General features: G+C 39.2%; 1 non-coding gene across 1 annotated transcript; it reads left to right on the plus strand.

Moving 5' to 3' along the window:
• Positions 1–266: 266 nt before the first annotated feature.
• On the plus strand, positions 267–338 carry trnag-ucc (transfer RNA glycine (anticodon UCC)). Its single transcript has one exon. It is a non-coding gene; the product is annotated as a tRNA-Gly (tRNA).
• The last annotated feature ends 10,465 nt before the right edge of the window (positions 339–10,803 follow it).

Genomic DNA, 10,803 nt, shown 5'->3' on the forward strand with positions numbered 1-10,803 from the left:
GTAATTTGTCATTGAACATTGAACTGATCATACTTTTATATTTTTGACAACTTACAAAGAAGTAGTTCAAGTAGGTAGCTGCGTCAGCATGCGTAGGCTGCAAAGGAACAAGTAAAGGTTTATTCTTCACACTCCACAACCAAAATGTTGTGTTTCTTTTTTTCTCTTTTCAGCATGAAATAAACCTTTACTTGTTCCTTTGTAACTTACAAATACTGTAAGCACATTTGTTTGTCTCACTAGGTTAAAGGCATGTGCTCATACGTGCGTTGGTGGTATAGTGGTGAGCATAGCTGCCTTCCAAGCGGTTGACCCAGGTTCGATTCCTAGCCAATGCATTGCCAAATGTTTTCAAATGTAATTGAGAGCTGTTGAAATGTCTCATGAACCAAGGAATCCAGCTAGAAAACCAAAACATTTGGGGTAGTGTGGTGGCTGTGTGGCTAAGGATCTGTGCCTGTGGCTGGAAGGTTGCTGGTTGATATCCCGCAGCCTGCAGAGGAATCCTACTCCGTTGGGCCCCTGAGCAAGGCCCTTAACCCCAGCTGCTCCAGGGGTGGCGTATACAGTAAATGTCTGACCCTGTGCTCTGACCCCAAGCTTCTCTCATTAAGTTAAGTGTCATCTTAAGTGTAACTATTTCAATGATTGCTGTTCTCAATAACAAAAACAAATCAAAATAGTTTTGAGTTTTATATAAATGAATGACTCATTAAATTAGGACTATTTTAACTTGTGTGGACAGAGTTTGATATTCAAATCAGAAATCATAAAAGGGTTGCAATTGTTTCGGCAATTGGATACTTGTGATAATAGAGAGGACAGTAAACCCAGGCAACAAGTGTCTGGAAGGTGAGGGGAAACAAATGCATCTGGAGGAAAACCAAATGTGGAGGAAAACCAAACATGTGGAGAACATACAGACTCCCCACATCAGGTGCATTTGTTCTAGATCAAACCCAGGACCCAAGAGCTGTGAGGTCCAGTAGCAGCTAAATCAGAATCCATGTTGACCATGATTCCTTTAATGAAGGAAAGATAAAATATCTTAAGAGCTCCCCATTTCGTTTTTCTCATTGTTATCTTTTTGGCATGGCCTCATGATGTGCAAACATTTCTATCATGATTTCTTTTCCTATTGTTCCTTATGCATATGTTCATCTAATGCATGCAGTTCTAACATTATGTGGTTTCGTGGATCGTTCTCCCCCCTTAAGACTGAAGTAATACAAAGTGAAAAAGAAAAAAAACTCCTCAAAACACCCATAGACCCCTATGTTATAAGTTCCTATAATCCAATATTTTATCAATGTTTTTATCCCTGTATGGTATATACAGCTAGTTTGTATTCATTAATACACCTGCAATAAAACAAAACAGACAACGTGAAAAGTATTTTTTCCTACTTGAAAAAATGTAGGGAATGGGCCATACAATTAATGGCCTCAGTGTACCTACAGTATGTCTGTGTAGAATCATAATGACTCTCATAAATTCCGAATAAAAACACCAGTCTTTGTAAGGATCCGTGGTTAGGTAGTAAATGTCAAGCAAAGATCATTTTTGAAAGAGCTGCAGAGTTCAATGGCTCAGATGGAAGAAAATATGTATCAGTCAACGACATACCGTGAGAGTTAATCTGAGACAGTAGGAAAACCTATCTCCTATCCTGTATGGAATTTGCAACAAAGCGCCTGACTGATCCTGCAAAATTGTGGCAAAAGGTGTTGTGGTCAGATGAAACCACACTAGAAAGTTTAATCTAAATGTCAAGCTTTACATTTGGCACAGACCCAACACTGCACATCTCTCAATCAAAGCCAAACTGGGATAAAAAGTCACCATTCAGCCAGACAATGATCCAAGGTTTAAAGCTAAAGTTATGGGGTTGGCTTAAGAATAAGAAAATAAATATCCTGGTGTCACCCTGTCTTTACTTGAATCCTATTGAGAATCTGTGCAAAAAACGGAAAATTGCTGTCCATATGCAATCCCCAGCAACGTGGGAGAGCTTGATCAAATCTGCCAAGAAGAACGGGTAAACACTGCACAAAGTTAGTGTTCTGCGCAATTTTTAAAGTATGTGAGAATAATGGGTATATATAATAATAATTAGGAGAATAACTTTTTAAAGTATGTCAAATTAGCCTGAAATTCGTCAAGTAAAAGAATAATGTAGAAAATCTTATCAAGTGAATGCATATGGACTCTGATGTACATCTGGGTTAGGGATCACAAGTTTGCAAGGTATAGAAGAATGATGTACTGCACAAAGAGGAGTTTTTCCCCATAAAAAAGTACATATGGAAGGTTCTGGATCCTAAGACCTTACATTGTGTCTATGTGACTTAAAGTGGGAGGATTTTCCCATTAGAATTAAAGGCATACAGTTGAAGTTACAGTAAGCAGGCCAGTATCTTGATAGGAGACCTCCTGGGAAAGCTAAGGTTGCTGCTGGAAGAGATGTTAGTGGGACCAATAGGGAGTGGCCACCCTGTGGTCTCTGTGGGTTCTAATGCTTCAGTATAGCGATGGGGACACTATACCCTAAAAAAAAGGCTCCGTCTTTCGGAATGGACACTCTCCATGGTCATTACTTGGGTGTTTCTCAATAAAAGTAAGGGTATCCTGGCCAAATGTTCCCTTGGCCTTTACCAGTCATGGCCTCCTTATAATCCCCATCTATAAATTAGCTTCATTACTCCGTTCTTCTTCCCTGACAGATGATATCTGATGTGTGGGAACCATACTGGTGCACTTTGCCTGCCATCGCATCATCCAGGTAGTGGGCTACACACTGTAGTGGTAGAGGGGAGTCCCTATTACCAGTAAAGTGCTTTGAGTGGAGTGTGTAGAAGAAAGTGCTGTACAGCAAATGTAAGTAATTACTATAGTTGTCATGTTGTTGAGAAATTTATACTGCCATTAATTATGCAGCAGATGGCCCAGCATCCAGGAACAATGTGGTGTCCAGTGTGTTTCACAGATTACACTTGGTATGGGAAAAGCCAAGAAAACATTAGTTGATGACACGGAGCACTTGGGAGTGGTGATAGGGTGGCAAATGTATTAATTGATATATTTATTGTGCTAAAGGGAGTACTACAAGTTCACTTACTTTGAATACAATTCAAAATCACACTTTCACACTTTTTTCACAATATTTTGAGTGCTGGCTGATACTATTTTAAATCATGACAAATTAAAATTTGTGTGTTGAGCTATGTTCTTGGGCTTCAAACATTGTCCTATACTGATCGCTAAAAAGACCCGGATATGTTTTGAAGAAGCACATTATGAGAGAACCTGATTCAGGTATATAAACTCCTTAATACTTCTTCAAAATCCCAAGATTAAATTTGAAGTAAAATAAACTACAGAGAGGTGCATTTAAAAATAAGAACATGAGGCACATTGATTTACTGCATAGGATTGTGTGAGTCTGGAAATGGCTTTCTGATCTGATCAAATGGATTTCTGATCTTTCTTATGTTCTTTATATCTGGTGTTTCCATCATCAGAGAAGTTCTTCCTTTTAATGAACTACTAGCATATTAGGTACTGTACGTCATGCAAGCACTGGTAGGCATTGACATATATGTCTCCATAATTCCAATCCACTGGTGATCTAAAAGATGTGTCCCTGACACCCATCTCAGATTAAAGTAGGGAGTTACAATAGGCCACTGCTGTGTGGAGATGAGCATTAAAATGTAGACTTCTAAACTTGGCATCATGCCTCCCCACAACTTTTGTACTTCTGTTGCTGAAAAAATCAGCCCCAAGTAACCAACATCCATCATGAAACATCTATCTATGATTACATTCAGGGGGGCTGATCTGTAATCGTGCAACCCTGTGAGTCATGGTGTTACCATTGTAAGGTTATGTGTATCACATACTCACTTTAAAAAGTCTGATGTTAGCTCTGTGATACCTTAATACTGTAATACATCAAATTGAGGAGGTACAATACTTAGGAGTACAAGAAGGATACGTAACCAGTAATAATTACATTATATTGTTTATATGTTTTAATATATTTAGCTAAAATATATTTGCAACAGTGAAAGGCAAACACTATATGCAAATATATATGTAAGGCTAGTGTGTAGCTGTGGAATTATTCCTTAAACTAAGAAAGGACATAAATATATATAATTGCTGTCTGGTTTTGGAATAAATATGTTCAAATATCTTTGGTAACTCAAAAGAGATGAAAGTAATAAGCACTTTTCAGCAAAGGAAACAATGGTACAAAAATATTGTACACAGTCCTAGAGTGTCAAACCTCCTCTATGGAGATTATTAATGCTTCCGGCAACTCATGAATATTTGTTTCATATGGCTTTGTCATATCTGGATTCATACTTTTGTGGAACATGTCAAATTTGATCCAGTTCTCAGGATTAAATAGCACACTCTTGTAACCTTTGAGGTCGTTTTTTGAACAGTTCACCTCCATTAAAACGGAGACATGCCCTATAATTGCAGAACAAGGAATGGTGTCTATTATTTCTCAACTGCTTTTAAATTTAATTCAGACTAAAATCTTTTATAATAGTCAAACTTTGGAAGAGGCTTTTGTCAAACAATCTCTAACAACTTTTTTTTTCTTTAAGTTCCCCTGTAAAGTTAATTGTTCTCTAGAACACTACTTCTAGCAAAAATGCATAAAAATGTCTAAAAAAATGACTGATTAATTAATTTTTAATTGGGCATACATGGGAACCAATGTTCTTTTAAGGACAACAATGAACCATCTTTGTTTTCACTGCAGCTCACCAACTGCAAACATGCTTCAGCTGAAGAGTCTTCCTGCCTTTGTATTCTGATTCCCTGGGCACTAGGGAGTAATCTGTGAAAGTGCCTTTGATTGAACAGAGTCAAATTAGATCCTGAACTAATGCTGACACAAAAAAGTTTCAATCTTAGTGAACAAGGGTTGTAAATGCATGCAGTGACATTTAATGCATACAAACGTAGAAGGTGAAGAAAACTGTCATCCTATCAACTTGAAGCAGAATACATCATGACATTAAGTAGTCCCGCAATCCACTGAAGGCATCTCAGGGGGGTCTGAAAGATGCCAACACTTCCAAAAATAACAGCATCCCATAAAACAAACACTCATACTGTACAATAGTTAACTGTCAGATTAACAAAAACCTTCATGATTACTTATACACAAATTTCAACAGAGCTATCCACACAGTCCATGATATGGGATTCAGTAGCTGGTTGCTTTTGTAAAAGTTCCTTGTGTTTAGAAAGGATGTGAAAGACTTCTGGTGGTGGTATCCTGACCCTTGTGATTGAGAATTTGACCAATGATATTTAGTCTGACAATTGCTTTCTTTTATATGTATTTAAAATGGCAGTCTTGAGTTACAGAACTCAGCAAGACTATCACTACGTTTTAGGGAGAGTTAAATCTACTGGGCATGTGGGGCTGATACAGGATTGAATTCATTGAGGCTAAAACAATGATTGATGCACTAAATACATGACTTGGGCACTTGGAAAAACAGCTTGCTAAGCCTAGTAAAGCAAACATTCAGCCCAATGAAATGGACAGGATGAAGCGGTGTTACTCTGAGAAAGCATTACTTTGTCATCTTACATGTGAAATTAACATGGGATGCTTTGTAAATATTACAAAACACACTTTTGCTGTTTGTGTCCAGAATAGTTGATGCACTATACAGTTGCATTTTCTTTACCATATCAGGTAATGCAATAGCTCTGTAAATTATGTTTTCCAGTACCTTTAACCCTGCGTAAAACATACTGATGCATATAATTGAAAATACTACAGCTTTCATAAAAAGTTAACAATATGTTTTGTGACAATAAATCATTTGCATTAGCGACATGATTTCTCCCTTCTGTCCTGATGTTTTCTGATCCTATCATTTATATATATTACAAATGATGGGATTATTATAATACAATAACAGTTATGCTATGAAACATAAGAACACTTTTAATTATTAGAGGCTGTTACCAGACAACACAGGCTACTGGTGATGGACATCACAATATTGAAGGAGCGAAGAATAAAGCAGAGAAAACACCCAGCACAAACAAAAGTGTGGAAACTGAGAGAAAACAAAGTAGATTTCAACAGGCTGGTGAGAGAAATGAAAAACAACACAGAGGAAACAGAGGAGCCTTCAGTTGAAGAAGAGTGGACTGAGATGAGTCACATCTTAGAAGAGGCTGCTACCAGGGTTTGTGGAAAGACAAGAGGAGGCAGACCGAGGGAAAATGAAGAATGGTGGTGGGATATGGAAGTTCAGGAAACACTGAAGGAAAAGAAAAAAGCATACAAGGCACTGAAAGATGGCACTGGAGAATTACAAGAGTATAAGAGACTAAAGAAGGTAGCAAAAAGGAGTGTAGCAAGAGCAAAGGAAAGAGCCTGGAAAGAATGGTATGAGAAACATGAAACAAAGGAAGGAGAGGACCAAATCTATAAGATTGCTAAACATAGAGCGAGACAGAAAAAAGATATTATCCTGGTGGCAGTACTCAAGGATGGAGAATGCAGAGTCTTGATTAAAGAAGAACAGATCAAGCAAAGATGGCTGGAGTACTTCAAAAATCTGTTAAATGTAGAAAATGAGAGGGAGAACCTAGTGGAGGCAGACGTAGTGTGTGGACCAATCCAAGAAATTTCAGTAAAGGAAGTGACAGAAGCTATCAAAGAGATGAAAGTGGGCAAAGCAACGGGACCATCAGGAATAGCAGCAGAACACTTTAAGAACCTCGATGAAGAGGGGATTCAGTGGCTGACGAGATTGCTAAACAATATTGCAAAGGAAGAGAGAATTCCAGAAGAATGGACAAAAAGCAGTATGGTTACCATCTACAAGGAGAAAGGAGACCCAATGGAGTGTAAAAACTATAGAGTAATAAAACTTCTGGAACATGGATTGAAAATCCTGGAAAAAATTCTGGACAAGAGACTCAGGAAGATAGTCAGGATCCACAACTCACAATTTGGATTCTCAGCGGGGAAAAGCACAACAGATGCCATTTTTGTGATGAGACAGTTACAGGAGAAGAAACTAGAGAAAGGGAAAAAGCTGTATGTGGCCTTTCTGGACTTGGAGAAGGCATATGACCGTGTGCCCAGAGAGGTGGTGTATTGGTGCTTGAGGAAGAAAGGAGTACCAGAAAGCATGGTGAAGTTAGTTCAAGCAACCTATAGAGATGCAACTACGAAGGTGGTCACACAACGGGGAGAGACAAAATAGTTTGAAATCACAGTTGGAGTACACCAAGGATCAGCACTAAGTCCTTTCCTTTTTATAAACATTATTGACACACTGACAGAGGAGGTAAGAACAGAAGTGCCTTGGGAACTCATCTTTGCTGAAGATGTGGCACTGATGGCAGATTCAGAAGTAGAACTACAAGAGAAAGTGTTCAAATGGCAGAGGAGTCTGGAAAAGGGTGGACTGAAAATAAATGCAGAAAAATCTGAAATAATGGTAATGGAGAGAAGAGGAGATACTATGACCAATGTTGAGGAGACAAATGGAGGAAAACTGAAACAGGTTGATGGCTTTAAATACCTTGGATCAAAACTGGTAAAGGGAGGAGAAACACTGGAGTCAGTAAAACAAAGAGTGAAAGCTGGATGGAACAAGTGGAGAGAAATAACTGGAATAATCTGTGACAGGAAAATTCCTAGAAAGTTAAAGTGCAAAATGTACAAGACTGTGATTAGACCTGTAGTACTATATGGAGCTGAATGCTTGGCAGTTGGAAAGAGGGAAGAGAACTTGATGAGAAGAACTGAAATGAGGATGTTGAGATGGATTCTGCAGATTTCAATGAAGGATAAGATCAGAAATGAAGAAATCCGTAGACGATGTAGGGTGGTGGATGTGGTTGAGAAGATGCGAGAGGCGAGGTTACAGTGGTATGGACATATCATGAGGAGGGACATTGAGGAAGTAACAAAGAGGGTAATGGAATTTGAGGTGGAAGGTAACAGGGGAAGAGGCAGGCCTAGAAAGAGATGGATAGATTGTGTCAGAAAAGATATGGAGGTATGTGAAGTGAGTGAGGAAGATGTGCTCGACAGAGACAAGTGGAGAAGAGCAACCAAAGCAGCTGACCCCAGGACAGTCTGGGACTAAGGCTGTGAAAAAGAAGAAGAAGAAGAAGGATGAATACGATAACAGATTGTTTAAAGATACTGCATTTAGTTAAGAAACAACACAATTTTGATACTGAAATTGAATAATAAAAGTTAACGCCCTTTAAAGAAAATCATTTTACTACAAAACTTAGTCTGAACGATTTCAAGGGAGAAATGTCTTCCACATTTTGGTGAGTTTAATCAGTTCCATTTGTTGTAAAATAATTTTGCAGTTAAACTACAAACAATAAAAATCATAAACTAGTTGTCATTACCACCCCATGAGCCACACCTCCACTCTCCTGCCTGCCTTGCACCAGTTGCAGGACACAAGATACTCATGGTAACTGATTGTAATGAGATGTCTTTCTGCATCAGGTGTTGTAGGTTGTTTAATCTGGGCTCAGTTTCTTCTTGGTCATCAGTCCCTGCCCTGCTCTAACAAACTATCAGCCAGTGTTCCCAGCGCAGTTCTCCCTGGATTTTCCCTGATCCCTGAGTTCTTCCTGTAGCCTGTCTGATCCTGCATCCCTGCGCACACGGATTTTCCTCTTGACCTGCCTGTTTCCTGACTCTGTTCAGGGAACCTGTCCTTTGCTGTGCTTGCCTGTTGCGAGCGGCAGCGCTGCTTGTGGCTATGGGTTTGGTGTGGCAGCTGCCCCAGTCTGCATGCACACTTCTGTCCCCCCTGGTGCTCACCACATACTGCAGTGGCGTGGTACTTTGGTTTCCCTTAGTGTGTGTGCTGGCAGTGTGGTCTGCTGCTGTGACAGGCTTGCCGTGGTGCTGTGGCCTGGCCGGGGCTTGGCCCTGCAGCCTGGAGCTCTGCTCTGCACAACTGTCAGCGTTGCTGGTCCTTCCCTTCCTCTTCAGCCCCGTACTCCAGCCTTGCTCTCCAGCCAGCCAACTCACTGCCCCGGGCTTTCCAGCCTCTTTGCCTGCCCCCACGTCCTGGCTGTCTCTGGGACTCTGCACTGTATCCGGTCCTCAGTGGGCGCACTGTTTGGCCCATTCCGGGTGTACCTCCCATGCTTGTCCTGACAGCATGCGCTTGGCCTGGTCTCTGGAAGAGACCCCACTGAAGAGCAAGCACTCTGCTCAGCCTGCTACTGTACCTGACTCACCTCCAGGCAGATCAAACCCTGTGCTCTGTTCTGCCCGACTCCAGTTGCAGACCGACCACGCTCTGTCCTGTCCCTGGTTTTTCTCCCTGCGCTTGTCCCTGTGATGCAGAGTCTATTCTGCATTGTACCGACCACTACTGCTAGGTTGTAACACTCTTTATCTCCTGGCCTGCCCCCACTAGCGGATCACTAGAAATTTTATATTACTGCTTTATTTAATCATAATGTGCACGAATTATTCACTCATTCATTAGCAAAAAGCTGCTGATTCCTTGTAATGGTTGTAACAACACAGAGCCTATCCTGGCAAAAATACACCTAGTATCGGTACCTTGAAAAATTCACAGAGGTATTTCATGATGATATAAATATTTAAGAAAGGAGGTATCATGTGAGTAAAAATTGCAGAGACTACTCATTAAAGCTCAGCCACGGTGCTTGTTCATCCACTGCACTGCGTGCCTTTTGCAAGCCTTCTGAAAGATCAGATTTGAAAGTCTTACACATGTTATATAATGCACTCTTACATGATTTGATTATCTGTAAATAAATGAATAAGCAGCTGTTGACACTGAGAAATAATAGATTTACTGGCAAATTTTGCACACCAAAATGTATTCAATAATATTAGAAAGAACAGATATTTTTCTTTCTCCCTCTTCTTATATAACAGGGATACCACAGGGACAACCAAAGCTACTTGAGTGTTGTTATGGAAACCAGAGGACCAGTATATTTTACTGTAACATTGAATTTGCTGGTAGGGAATAGGTGAAGTGGTTCACTCTTGATATCACTGTTCTGTTAATTGTTGCTATGTACATCACAATCAACTGTCTCTTGCTGATTCCCATTATGAACAGTTTTAATCAATCTTTTTAATTACAGTACAAATGAGGTAGTGCAGTCTTTAGCAACTACAAGCTTGACATATTTAAGAAACAGAAGCCTTAGAAAACTTAAAATAGGTACCTACCTTAAAAAGATTAAGACGACACATACATTATATAAGTAACCTATACATTGTATATGGTAAGTAACTGTACTGTAAAAGTACTGTAACTGTACTACTGGAAAAGGTATCAAAATAAATGAGTGCTAATTATATATAATTCAAAATCTATTAATTCCTACTTGTAGAAGTCTAGACAATTATCTATAGATAGGATAATCATTTTAAAAGTACTGTACCTTTAATTTTTTGCTCATTGGGAGAATGTTGAAATGTTGTGACTAGGTTTAATAAAAAAGAAATCAGACAAATTTGTAGCTTATTTCATGAGCAATATATAACGTTTGTGTTCCCCCATAACCACAAATTGGAAGAAAAGTTAGAAAATTGATGGATTGATACAGTATATAAAGTTGGTAAATCTGAATTTACAGTTGGGATTTCTTTTCCTGAAACAATGATCATGTTTTTAAAAAATAGCATTTTAAAAACTAAATGTTAGATACCTTTTTGCACTGTTGTTGATAATTCTGACACCACAACCCAAACTAAAAAATAAAAATACTGCAGAA

The sequence above is a fragment of the Atractosteus spatula genome, chromosome 8 (genome assembly GCF_055471065.1).
Source record: "Atractosteus spatula isolate fAtrSpa1 chromosome 8, fAtrSpa1.hap1, whole genome shotgun sequence".
NCBI classification, from domain to species: Eukaryota; Metazoa; Chordata; class Actinopteri; order Semionotiformes; family Lepisosteidae; genus Atractosteus; species Atractosteus spatula.